We start from the raw sequence: 13,096 nt of genomic DNA, 5'->3' as shown, positions 1-13,096 counted from the left end.
TAAGTACCCAGATCTCGTTTGCCGCTTTGCTGATGAGGTAATCCTTTTACCAGCTCCTGGTAAGTGTTTATTATTATACATTTAGTCGCCCCTTTTCAAATATGTCTCTGCTTTCAATAGTTTTCCTTTATTGTTAAGATACCTTTAAGGGGCGGCCACGGTGGTGCAGTGGTTAGCATTGCCGCCTCACAGCAAGAGGTTCTCCGGTTCGATCCTCGGCTGGGGTGCCTTCTGTGCGGAGTCTGCATGTCCTCCCTGTGGTCGCGTGGGTTTCCTCCGGGTGCTCCGGTTTCCTCCCACATCCCAAAGACATGCTGTAGGTGGATTGGACACTCTAAATTGGCCCTAGGTGTGCGTGTGAGTGTGCCTTCTGTGGAAGGTTGGGCGCCGGGCTGGCAACTCGACACCGTAAAACTCCACTGCCATTCAATGTGCGGACAGGTGATCCGCTGTGGCGACCCCTAACCGGGATAAAGCCGAAAGAAGAAGAAGAAGAAGTTAAGATACCTTTAAGGGTTTTCTCTGACTAAAATTACTTTTCCCTAGTTATTTTTTTAGTCAGACCTTCATTCCCTCCCCCCCCCTACTGTTAGGGTGTGTGTGTGTGTGTTTTTAGTTATACTTAATTGTTCTGATTTGGGACTGTGTGTGTGTGTTTTTTGTGTTTGGGATCACACTATGTCCAAGGAACAGAAGGTCTCAGGCTTCAAGAAGTGTGACTCGTGCTGTCAGAAGATGTCTCTGACAGACGGTCACACTTCTTGTATATACTGCCTGGGACCTCTCCACCTGCAGGAAAGGAGGAACAAACTTATTTTAAGAGGACTTCTTAAACCAGAGGGCTCCCGGCAAAATCGGCTCCGGGTAAGCCCTCTAAGACTACCAAGGCCCAGGCTTCTGTACCTAAGCCTTCGGCCTTGGCTCCGACTCCTTCGGAGTTGAGATCGGCTCCGGCTGGAGCCGATCTTAGCTTGGAGAAATCTTCGGCACCGATGGCTATCGGTGCCGATACTTTGAAGTTCACTTTGGTGTCGGCTCCAACTGGCTCCGACATCCATGTGGCTCGGGCTTCGGTGTCGGCACCGACCGGCTCCGGCACCATGATTTCTTTGCCTGTATCAGCTCCGGCCGGAGCCGATACATCTATACCTACACTCGGAGCCGAAAAGTTATCGGCTCCGTCTGGATCCATGGTTTCATCAGCTCCGATGGTTCCTTTGAGGAAGAGGTCCAGGTCTCCCTCTTTGGAACTGATACTGTCGGCTCTGACCTCACCTCTTCTTTCGGAGCGGAGCCATCGGAGCTGATCATCTAGATCTTCCAGGTTGTCAGACCATGATTTAGAGAGGGTGGTAAGCAGATTATTATAATCACAGGCACTAACCCAAATGCTTCATAGTCCGTCTCAACAGACGACTATTAGTCCACACCCTCTTCAAGTTCCTCCTTCGACTCTATCCCAGAGTTTGGAGCTGGAGTCTACGGGAATAGTTACTGCTATGGCTGAAGGCCAGATACCCCCCCCACTTCTGTGCCTTCAGCATCTACTCTTATCTCCTCCTCGAGACCTTCCTTGGAGGGATTCAGTGGCCGGGCTTCCCTGGTCTGCTCCGAGGGGTGAGTGGCATCGGACCCTTGTCCGACCCCGCTCTTCCCCTTGGAGCTTCGGCCTCGGTGAGCTCGGCTCTGACATCTGCCTCAGAGCCTTCCCTTTCGGTGGGCCTGGGAGTCCCAGTTTCTTTGGAACGGGTTCTCTTGGATCTTCCTGGGAGGGGAGCCTTCGAGGTGATGAGGAGTGTGCTGGCCCCTGGGCTCAGTCAGCAGTCTATTCCTTTATCTCCTCCCTCTACGGTGCCTGTTGATATCTCTTCCCGCTCTCTTGCTCCCGGACCGAGAGATCCACCGCTTCAGGTTTCCCCATTGGGAGGAACCCCCTCTTCCGAGGATTCTCCTGATCCATCAGGAGATCCTCCGCGCAAGAGGACTTGTAAGAGGAAGCACTTAGACTCCCCTGAGTCTACTACTTCGGATACCGACTTAGATGAGTCGGAGGGGTCCCCAAGATCCCCCTCTGAGGATGCCTCCTTTTCAGACATCCTAGAACTCCTGAAACAGAGGGGAAACTGGCCCACCATAAATTCCTCCGATGATGAGTCGGTATACCTAGAGGCGTTTGGTTCTCGACCCTTCACCTCCTGGGTGTCTCCGCCTTTTGACCCCCTCATGCAGGTAATCGCTCAAAAGGCTTGAGCTTCTCCTGATTCCGTAGAGCCAGTTCCCAGGAGGCCTTCTAAATTTATTACAGCCCCTTCTGAACAGCAATTCCTTACAAAAGGTGTCCCGGTTGATGCCATGGTGGTGGTGGCTGCCACTAAAAAGGAACTTGCAGATCCTTCCGTACCAGTCCATCCTACTAACAAGGATTCCAGGACCATGGACAGGTATGGTAAGCGGATGTTTTCCTCAGCGACTTTTGCTATGCGTTCGCTGAACTATTTGTGTCACTTCACCAGACTCCAAAGGGACATCCTTAAAGAACTAGGTGAAGTAGTACAGGATCCTGCAGCTCCGGGGGCACAAGACAAGATTGCTTCTCAGCTAGGAATCCTTAACTCCATAACCAACTCCTCCATGCGGCTGATTTCATATGCAGCAGATGGAGCGAGTAGAGCTGCAGGCACGGGAGTGGCTCTGAGATGTCAATCCTGGATGCGGCTCTGTAATTTTGCAGATCCCTTCAAGACGTCCTTCACAAACTCTCCCTTTGATGGGTCAACTTTGTTTGGTCCTCAAGTGAAGGATACAGTGACCAGGTGTGAGCAGGACGGCAAGACTCTTTCTGCCGTAGGGGTCCGTTTTTCCACCCCTTCTAGACCTTACCCCAAAGGACAGAAGGGTGGAAAGATGTGGTTCCGCAAATCCCAAGGAGTCACGCCAGATACACGTGGTCAGTTTACCCCTAGAGGCAGAGGGGGTAATAATAACAGACGCCGCCCTAGGGGCAGAGGGGGTCCACAAAACCAGGGAAGCAGAGAGTCTCTCTCTGACAAGCCCTTCCAGCATCCCTGAGGTGTTGCCCGACTGTCCATCCTTGGAGGCAGTCGGGGGAAGATTATCGCTGTACCCACAAGCCTGGCTTTCCCTCTCACAAGACAGATGGGTACAGTCGATCATATCCGAGGGTTACAAAATTCCTTTCGAGGAAAGTCCCTTCACTCACAAAAATTCCCTTCCAGATGAGCCACCCGGTCTAAGGGAAATCGCAAAGTTAGAAGTATCAAAGCTTCTACACAAAAGGGCCATTCAGCCAGTTACAACAGACCATTCAGAGCCCGGAATCTACTCAAGATTCTTTTTGGTCCCCAAAAAGACGGGAGATTGGAGACCAATATTGGATCTCAGCAGACTCAACAAGTCTGTGAAAAAGACAAGATTTCCAATGGTCACACTTCAATCAGTTTTGCCCTTCCTGGGCAAAGACAACTGGATGTGCTCAGTAGACCTTCAGGATGCGTACTATCACAGAAAAATTCACAGACGCTCCAGAAGGTTTCTCCGCTTTCGGCTGGGGTCCAGTCATTTTCAATTCAGAGCCCTGCCCTTTGGTCTCACTACAGCCCCCAGAGTGTTCACCAAATGTATGGCAGTGGTCACGGATTCCAGGTGTTTCCGTATCTCGACGACTGGCTCCTTTCAGCCACCACCAGGCATCAACTTCTCCAAGCCAGGGATTACACCCTAAATCTCTGCACTCAGTTAGGAATTTCGATCAACGACGAAAAATCCTCCTTGTTGCCCTGCCAGTCTATTACTTTCATAGGCGCAAATTTAGACACTGTTCGGATGTCAGCAACCCTCACAGACCAAAGAATCTCAGATATCCAAAGTCACATGCGGATCATCATTGCCAGCAAAAAAGTGCAAGCCAGACTGGTCCTGAAAGTATTGGGCCTCATGGCAGCAGCCATTACCCTTCTTCCCTTGGCCCGCTTCTACATGCGTCTTCTTCAATGGATGTTGTTCACCCAGTGGTCTTACCAACAACTTCCCATGCGTCACCAAATCCTGGTGACACAAGCTTGCAAAAACCACCTATCCTGGTGGAATTCTTCTCCCCAGATTCATCAGGGCAGACCCTTTGTATCCCCGGCCCCGGTAGCCACAGTCACTACGGACGCCTCCCTGATCGGGTGGGGGGGGTCATTATCAGGGCAGGATGGTTCATGGGACGTGGCAACCGTTCGAATACCACCTGCACATAAATGTCCTAGAGATGAGAGCAGTGCTTTTAACGTTGCAAGCCCTCAACGACTTTCTTCCCTTGGGAACAATTGCAGTTCACACGGACAACATGTTGGTAGTATGGTATATCAACAAACAGGGCGGAACCAAGTCCTACCCCTTGTGTCGAGAAGCTCTCAGACTATGGCAATGGGTGATCTCCTCTCATCGGTTTCTGGTAGCAATGCATATCCCTGGGAAAACCAACATTTTAGCGGACAGATTGAGCAGAGCTATTCTCATGCCTCACGAGTGGTCTCTCAAACAATCTATAGTGGAGGAGATTTTTCTAGAATGGGGCCGCCCATGTTGCGATCTTTTTGCTACTCCCCAAAACAGCAAATGCACAGACTTCTTCTCTCTCTTCCCACTGCCAGGCCATCCCCCCAGAGACGCTCTTACCCAGGATTGGCCCCAGGGACTTCTTTATGCCTTTCCTCCCTTTCCTTTGATTCCACAAGTACTCCAGAAAGCCACCGTTTTGAGAGCCAAAATGATTCTCATTGCCTCCTATTGGCCTCGACAAATTTGGTTTCCGTTCCTCCATCATCACCTTTTGGTGCAGCCGTGGCATCTGGACCCAGTGCCAGACCTTCTGATCCACCAATCGGGTCACCTGCATCAGTCTATTCCTTCTCTCAACCTCACAGCTTGGTTGCTCCACTTCCTTCCTTAGCCAGGCTTCCTATGATCTCTAACCCGGTTAGGGATATCATAGTGGCTTCCCTTAAATCCTCTACTAGAAGGATTTATACCAGCAAGTGGAAACGCTTCTCTTGTTGGGCAAAATCAAAGAATATAGATTCCTTTACTGCCCCCGTTCATGCAGTTTTGGATTTTCTAGCGGAAATCTTTCACTCGGGCTCTTCATCTTCCACGGTCAAAGTTCAGTTGGCTGCTATCTCGAACTTTCATGTCGGGTTTACAGATCACAACATTATGTCCCACAGGCTTTGTAGAGCCTTTCTAAAAGGGATTTTTCTCCTTAAACCTCCTGTCAGGAGTCCTCCTCCTCAATGGGACCTAAATCTAGTGCTGACATCCTTAATTCTTCCTCCCTTCGAGCCAGCTGTTTCATGTTCACTGAAGTTTCTTTCATGAAAAACACTCTTCCTTGTCGCTATTACCTCGGCCAGGAGAGTGTCAGAACTTCATGCTCTTTCTGTTCGTCCCCCTTATTTGGTCTTCCACAAGGACAGGGTATCCTTGAGAACTAATCTATCCTTTTTGCCTAAGGTGGCTTCGAAAACTAATTTGAACCAATCTATTGATCTCCCTGTATTTTTCCCTAATTACTCCAACAGATCGGAACAAAATTACATTATCTTGATGTTCACCGCCAACTCAGATATTATTTGGACAGAACAAAACAATTCAGGAAATCCGATCAGCTCTTTCTTTCTTATGCTGAAAATAAGAAAGGCCTTCCTGTTTCCAAAGTGACCTTATCTAGATGGCATTCTTCCACCATCTCCGAAATCTATCAGCTCAGGGGCAAACAGCTGTGCTCAAAACCAAAAGCGCATTCCACCAGAAGTTTAGCCACTTCCACAGCCTTTCAGGCTAGACTCCCTTTAGACACTATTTGTGCAGCAGCCACTTGGGCCACTCCTCATACCTTTGTTTCTCATTACAAATTGGATTTGGCCTCCAGGGATAGAGCCAGTTTTGGTTCTACGTTTCTCAAGAGTCTGTTCCATTGAACCACCCAGGATAGAGGTGCTAGGGACGCGGTCCCATCAAGCAAGAATGAAGGCGAGATTGACAACTTAACATTGAGTAGTTATGTACCTACCATAACGTTCCATGTTCGTTGTCTTCTCTCGCCTTCTTTCTTGCGACCCTCCCTCCTACCCCCTTGCCTGGACAGACCTTGATCTTCCTTGTTTGGAAGATTGCTTCTTTAGGCACCAGTTAGTTACCTGGTTCCCATTACAGCCCTTCTTTTAGGCTAATTGCTTTCTTTCCTCAGTGGAAAGTTTTATGTGCTAGGTTATTCTCCCTATAGGTACCAAACGAGATCTGGGTACTTACCGCCTTGCATCATGGGATATGGGGCTGCCTCGAGCTGGTAAAAGTGACTCTCGAGCTTAGCAAGTGCCGAGTCGGAGCCGAGGATCGGCTCCGAACCCAACAAGCAAGAAAGAAGGTGAGAGAAGACAACTAACATGGAACGTTATGGTAGGTACATAACTTCTCATTTACCTAGGTGCATATGCATGCAACAGTGTGTGAGGGACAATGGGGGCAGACAGTGTAACCTTGCATGCATACCACTTGACACAGCCAGCTAGCCTTCATGCATGTCACCTGGTGTTCCGTAGGACAACAGGTTCATAGATACAGAGGAGGTTACTAGAGTACAGGTTCTGGATCTCTCACAAGCCTAGCCATTATTTTATCCCCAACAGAATCATTTATAAGCACCTGTTGCCACTGCAATTGCTAGACACAGGTTGAACCCCAGGGAACGGTGTTTTTTCCCCATCCAGTCAACCTTGATGCAGTTGATGAGGGTATGCATGGTACTATGTTTGACATGTTTCAGGAGTGTAGCCCTGACACAGATCAGCCTCTGGGAGCCGATGTCTGCACAGGTGCATAGCAGACTGGCCATGCTGCTAATGTATTGTACTTGACATGTATTGACTGAGGACTAGTCAGTGGTAATGTCCACCTTTTTTCTGGATGGGGTCCCTTTATCTATGAGGTGAATCACATACAAGCAATTCCTGACCACTGCCACTACTTGTTGCCTGAATGTAACATTGCTGCCATCCTGAGTACCCAGGTCTGCTATCACAGTCTGTGTGTTTATGGGGTTGGTGCTGATGTGGGAAATACTGGGGATATGTCCTTGCTGTATGGCATGCTGACATTGTTGTCTGCATTCAGCTTGAGGCCAGGACCTTGACACCATTGCATATCCACTATATGGCCCATTGCAGAGTGTTAACAGCAGTTTCTGGCTCAATGACAGACTGCATAATGCTTACAGTTGACACAGCCTTAGGCAGTACGTACGTATATGGGTTGTGGAAGTTAGCATTCATGCCTATATACATGTGGGTAATTGGGGGCAGCATGAAGTCACAGGGCCTTCACATGTCTACATATTGCACACGCATAGGCGACACAGATTGTGGTTGGCACCTTATCAAATGTGGACTGTGGGACATGAAGTAATGTGACTGTTGGCAGGATATACCATACCCACGGCAAGTGCAACACACAGGACTTCATTTGGTTTTCTACTATGATACCTTATTTGTGTGACATTACCTTAGCTTACGCTATTTGTCATAATATTATGGTGCTTCTGATGTGCAATAACTGTTCTGTGCAATTAGTAGACAACTGTATGAAATGTTTGTTGTCCTACACTCTTGAGACTTCTTTATTGTTTCAATTGTTGTCGCAGGTCACACCTTGCCAAACATGGACTGCAACCTGCAGGGTGGTACAGATGGTGGTCATACCTATGATCTCTACATATGTCTGCAGATTGTCCTGATGTTTGACACATATTTTACTTCCATTTGTGATAACATTGTGTTTTTCTAGCAAACTGTTGGAAAATCATGACACACTAACATTACAGATTAATGACAGATATTGGCATGTAACAACACATACCCTTTGGAAAGTGCAATCAAATGCACAACCTGTTCTGGTATCTACATTCCATGCATGTCACAGCAATATGTGAAGGCTGTGCTCAATGTTTGGTCTATGCCTCACTTTTCCATACAGCTTTAAAGAGATATCTTACTGTGAGGGGTTGAGAGGTATGCTGGTGTCCATAACACAGACGGCTGCAAGGGGATATACATAAACACACACACATACACACACACACACACACACACACACACGCACACATGCACACACGCACACACACACACACACATGCACACACACACACACACTCACACACACACACACACACACACACACACACACACACACACACACACATACACACACACACACACACACACACACACACACACACTCATGAACTGCCCTTGCTGATAGTAAAGCCTCTACCTGCCTAGTTTTACAAACAATACTGCTATATACATAGCACAAGCACCACAGAGTTACTATAGTGTTGCAGTGTTTGCCACTTCTATTCAAGTGGATGACAATTGCAGGGGCTGTTTGCCAGTGGGGAGTTCACAGGCTCTTACCATGGTGTAGCCATCTGAAACACACACACACTGCTGCATGGGGACATGGGATCATGCATTGAAACACACATGCACACAGAGTTGACACTTTTCCGATTAGAAGACCTGCCTATCTAGTTATGTACAATACAGACTGACGTGAATATTGCATGGGCCACAGTGCCTTTGTGTTAGGAAATGTGTAACTGTGCTTGTAAGGTGGATGACATCCGTAGGGGCCGTGACTAGGTTGGCAATGGGGGAGTTAACAGGGTGGAACAGGCACACAAAATGGTATAACCATCGCCTACACAAAGGCAAGACAGCCACAAGGGATATGCATACAAAACACACACTCATACAGTTGGCAATAGTCAGATTAGAACCCCTAACGATCTATTTGTATGTACTGTAGTGCTACGTACATATTACATGCGCCATGGAAATTATATGTCAGGGACATAACTCACAACCTCTTACACCAATTAATCTTGGGAATGCCTTCATGGATGGTAGGATAAACCACCCAAAATAGTGACTGTTCTCACATATTATTCTTACAAACCTGGACAAATTATAAGGTAATGGACTTTGCATCAGTATGACGTTTCAGATGGGTATGACGTTTAAAGCTCACATGTCTGTAAGTACGACAACTTTCATGTATTTGCCAGTGATTTGTAATAAAATCCCATTGTTAGGAGATACAGACCACATATCTGTTGCAAACATCTGGACATTCTGCAAAGTGAGGGTGGCCTAAAGGTTAAGCTGTTTGCCTTGCAAACACAAGGTGCAGGGTTTGAGTCTCACAAGGGATAATTGGCTAGGCTTAAAATGGCTTGCAAGGGCAGTTAGCTTAGTAATAATCTATGAACCTATGAACCTATATATCTGTACAGATGACTAGTATTGCCTGTAGAGTTTAACATGGTGCATGTAAGGTGAATGATGTCAACAGGCTCTTTAAAGTAATGCCATGGGAAGGGGGCAACATTCCTTAAAATTGTATAACTAAGACAAATAGGGGATATGCTTCACACACAAACATATACAGTAGTATAAAAAACACAAACCTTGTGGAAATGAAGGAAAGCAGCAGGTACTTGTTTCACAACAAAAAATAATCAATATAACTCCAGCAGTATTCAGCAAAAGATTGATTTAATTCCAGCAGTGAAATAGTCACAATCTTCCAGCAAAAATCGATTAAAAACAGTAGTGAAATATCCACATAACAGCAAAACAAAAAAAAAAGTATTTAAGCACTTTCGTCTATTCCCTATTACATTTCAAAGACAAACTTCATCAGAAATACAAGGAAATAACTGTTGAACTCAGTTTAAGAACAACAAACCAATGCATAGTTAATAGAAAAGATAGGGGAAGGGAAAACTTCACCCTATCATGACCACTTAAGGATACTCTTGACATTCAGATTTCCAATAAGGCCAGGGGGTGTGTCAGCCTGCAGTTTCACCTGCTATCATAGGTTCGTAGGTTCATACTAGGCTATCTGCCCTAGGGCATTTATAAGCCTAGCCAGAGTGTGTATGGCTTTCGCCACCCATATTAAATTAATTTTGCTATACCCTTTTTCAAGGTTAGTATACTGTGCGTCTGTCTAACAGTGACACAGAAGTGATACCCGGGGTAAACCTATGATCTCCCATCCACTCATCAAGATTCCTCTTGAAGAGAGTCAATGAGGGACTCTGCCTAACCTGGACTGGGATTTTATTCCAGAGTGAAGGGAGCCTCTGGGTTATGAATCTGTCTCTCCAGCATGTCCTATTTATTTCAGTGCTGAGGGTCAAGTCCCTCAAGCGCGTAGCTTGATGTTATTTGGATTTTCTGAGGTGCAGCATGTCCATTAATTCCGGATTGGACATGGCTTTATACATCAGGCAGAGATCGCCTCTGAGCAGGCGGTATGCCACTGAGTAGAGCTGGAGTTTCTTTAACTGGGCAGCATACGGCATCTGTTTGAGCCCCTTGATCCTCTTGATGAGGTACTTTTGGGGTCTTTTCAGTTGCTGCAGGTGTCTGGTAAGGTACATCCCAAAAGGGGCATTGTACTCAATTATGGGCCTGATGAGGGATGAGTAAAGAGGCACGATGACCTCCCCTGATCTAGATGTGAATCCCTTCATGATTAAGTGGGCTATATAAAATGATTTTCTAACCACTTTGGCCACGTGGTTGTCAAATGAGAGATTGCTATCAACTTGGGTCCCCAGGTCCCTAATTACTTCTTCTGTACTTAATGGATTACCACCTATGTGGTAATTTGTGGGCACTTTGTTTTTGCCAAAGGGGATGACTATACACTTTTTGGCGTTTACCTTGAGGCCATGGCTCTGGCACCAGTTGTCTGTTTCTATGAGGCCCTTATGGAGGATGCTTGTGTTGGCTGGAGAGTCTATTATGGCACCCAGTTTGCAGTCATCTGCGAACTTGGTCAGCCACAGTCCTTCCATGTTGGCCTGTACCTCCGAGAAATATATACCGAACAAGAGAGGTCCCAGGACTGAGCCTTGTGGCACGCCACTTGTAATTGGTTTGGAGTCTGACATGACTCCAGCTATTCTAACCATGTGGGTTCTGTCCTTGAGCCAGTTTGCAACCCATCTAGTGACATAGGGATTTATATTTAAGCTGGTGAGCTTATCTATAATGCCCGAGTGGGGTATTGTATCAAAGGCTTTTGCAAGGTCCAGGTAGGCTGTGTGGACCACCTTCCCCTTGTCAATGGCCTTGGTGACTGTTTCAAAGAAATCGACCAGGTTCAAGAGGCAGGATCTGCCCTTAACAAAGCTGAACTGGTTAGGATCCAGTGTCTGCAGGTCCCCAATATCTGTATTTATAAGGTCCATGATGATCCTTTCCATAGCTTTGCAGACCAAGCTAGTGAGACTTATGGGGCGATACTTTCCAGGATCCGTTGAGGCACCACCTTTGTGGAGAGGGACCACTGTTGCTGTACGCCACTCTTTAGGTACATATCCTGTAGTAAGGCTGAGATTGAACAGTAGTTTTAGGTTTGGGTTTAGCTCTTCCTGGAGTTCATGTAGGACGCAGCCCGGGACACTGTCTTTTCCCATTGATGCTGTGTTTCTTGCTTTGGAGAGGGCAGCTCTTACCTGAGCATCTGAGATGTCAGGGGGGCAGCACTCTGCTGGGATAGATATTAGCCCTTTTGGTGGGGAGGGGGACGGGACGTTTGCGCTGACCCTGTCAGCTAGGATGTTGGCAATGTCTGTGGGTTCGGTGTATTTTTTGTCATTTTGGACTAATTCTGAGCATATCTGGGAATTCCCACCCAGGTTCCTAACATAACTAAAGAAAGCCTTGTGATTATCCTTAGTGTCCTGTGCAATTTTTCTCTCGAAGCTGGCCTTAGATGATTTCATGAGTGCCCGTAGTTTTTGCTAATACTGATCAGAGATGCCTTCCCTTTTGGGGATTTTGCTCTATCATGTAGTAGCTTCCTCCTTCTATTGTATAGTTTGTTTATGGCTGGGGTCCGCCAGACAGGACATCTGCCTTTGGAGGATTGGGTCTTGGTTTTATTTGGGATTGCATGATCCATGCATTCCTAAAGGTGTTCATAGAATGCGTTTATAAAGGATTTTGCGGTCTGGGCTGTATTATCCACAGGCCCGGGGGCTTTGAAGGATTCCACCTTGGTTTTGAGGAGTGTGAAATTTGCTTTAGAGAAGTTTTTCACTGTGGTTTTCTGGGCATGGGGTGGGGTCGGGATGTGAATATCCAGTGGGATTAGTTTATGGTCTGATCTTACCAGTGAGGGATACACTTCTGGTCTGGAGCATAGAGTCCCCATGTTGGTGATGATCAGGTCCAGTATGTTTTCCCCTCTTGTGGGAGTGGTAACAAGCTGTTCCATAGCATTTGAGTTTATAAATTCTAGGAACCTTTGGGCTAGGGTGTTGGAGCTAAAGTAATGCTCCTAGTCTATGGTTGGGTAGTTGAAGTCACCCAATATAATGGTGTTTGGAGAGACCTTCATATTTTCCAGTGTTCTCAGGAAGGCCGAGTGGGGTTCCTGGGTTTGGGAGGGTGGTCTGTAGCAGGCTATAAACTGGAAGGCAGTTTTACCCACTGTCCGTTGCACATGAATAGTCTCTGATGCTTCGTGCTGTGCCACCAACCTGGAGGTGTGGGTATCTTTGACGAATATTGATACTCCCCCTCCTTTTGTGGTTCGGTCCAAGTTTTGGGGCCGAAAAGCATGGTATGAGGTATAACCTGGTAGTGCTGGGGTGCTCTCGAGAGCCTTGAACCAGGTTTCTGTTACTGCACAGATATCGATGTTCTCCATGCTAAGGAGAGTTTTGAGTGCATGCATCTTGAGGTTTAGACTTCTGGCGTTGAGTAGCATTACTCTTAGTTCCTTATCCCTTGTGATACCTATGGAGGTGGGTTTGTCTTTTGAGCCTTGCCTAAAAAAGGCACTATGGGGGTAGCAAGAGCCTTTGCCAATATCCGAAAGCCCAGGGGTGACAGGTGCAAGCCGTCCCTAGTGAAGCATCGTGGCTTGTCGAGCATGTCATCCCAGGCTGACAGGCATTGGATCCCCTTTGAATGACACCAATACTTAAGCCAATTGTTGAAATTGATAA

Source organism: Protopterus annectens, chromosome 2.part1 (assembly GCF_019279795.1).
Source record: "Protopterus annectens isolate FY-2018-M chromosome 2.part1, PAN1.0, whole genome shotgun sequence".
Lineage (NCBI taxonomy): Eukaryota > Metazoa > Chordata > Ceratodontiformes > Protopteridae > Protopterus > Protopterus annectens.
Note: the sequence above shows the minus strand (reverse complement) of the source record.